Below are 1,238 nucleotides of genomic sequence, written 5' to 3'. Positions count from 1 at the left end.
GCACAGGTACTGACCGAAACAACCATGTCCGGTCAGCACCTGTGTGGCTCGGAATGTGAGCCGTCCGCTGCTACGACCCACCCATCTATCCAGGATGGGTAGGATCGCCCCGACGGTCCAATGGTCTCCGTGACGAGATAGGTCGTTTCGCCACTTTAACATGGTGGACCGCCGGGCCTGGAGCCTAAGCTCGTCCCGACTTATCGTCTCCCCTGGCGGGGTAGAGTCTTGACGCTCGAAACGAAGACGCCCATAAACGTAGGCGTCTTCGAGCGCCAGGTACTCCAGGGGTAGTAAACCCGCCAGGGTGGTGGCCGCCTCGTAGGACACTGTACGGTAGCCCCTTATGACGCGAATAGCTGCGCGTCTCCATTCTCGTCGGAGGAGAGTGAGACTTCTCCGACTAACTACCAATGCCTCAGCCCAAACAGGGGCACCGTACAGTGCCACGCTCTTGATAACCCCACAATAGAGGCGGCGCACCCGCTCGTCCGGACCGCCAAGGTTGGGCATGATGCCACTCAAATGAGTCGTTAATCTACCCAATCTGGCGGCCAAACGGACGAAGTGCGGGACGAAACTCCAGGAGCCGTCCAGGCAGACACCAAGATATTTAATATCTTGGGCCACCTGGACGTCGGATGACCCGATCCTTAGCAGACATGGAGCTGGAGTGCCCCTCTTACGAGGACGGAAACAAACTATTTCCGTCTTCTGAGGGGACAACTCCAACCCCATGCCCCGAATCCGCGAGGCGATGGCCGCAACCGCGACCTCTGCTCGACGGATGGTTCACCCCAAGTCCCTGCCGGTGGCTAACACCATGGTGTCGTTGGCCTAGCACGTTAGGTGCACGCCGGCCGGCAGGGAGACCCGCAGAGCCGCGTCGTACCCCAGATTCCACAACAAGGGGCCCAATACGGACCCCTGGGGTACGCCACGGCTTATATCTCGCCGTACAAACCCATCGCGGCCACCGTAAACGATGGCCCTGTCCCGGAGGGATCGCTCCGACCACCATCCGCAGGTAAAAGGGCACCTCGTAATGTTCGAGGGCTCCGCGGATGGTCGCCCACGAGAGGGAGTTAAAGGCGTTCTGGATATCCAATGATACCGCCAGAGCTACCCCCCCCCCCCCCCCCCCCCCGGGACGTGACCGAGTCCGTGAGGGACTTGACGTGCGAAATTGCGTCGATGGTCGATCGTCCCTCCCGGAAGCCGAACTGGCACTCGGCCAG

This window comes from Xylocopa sonorina, unplaced genomic scaffold (assembly GCF_050948175.1).
Source record: "Xylocopa sonorina isolate GNS202 unplaced genomic scaffold, iyXylSono1_principal scaffold0128, whole genome shotgun sequence".
Classification (NCBI taxonomy): domain Eukaryota; kingdom Metazoa; phylum Arthropoda; class Insecta; order Hymenoptera; family Apidae; genus Xylocopa; species Xylocopa sonorina.
The sequence above is the reverse complement of the archived record's forward strand: the minus strand, read 5'-3'. Positions refer to the sequence as shown.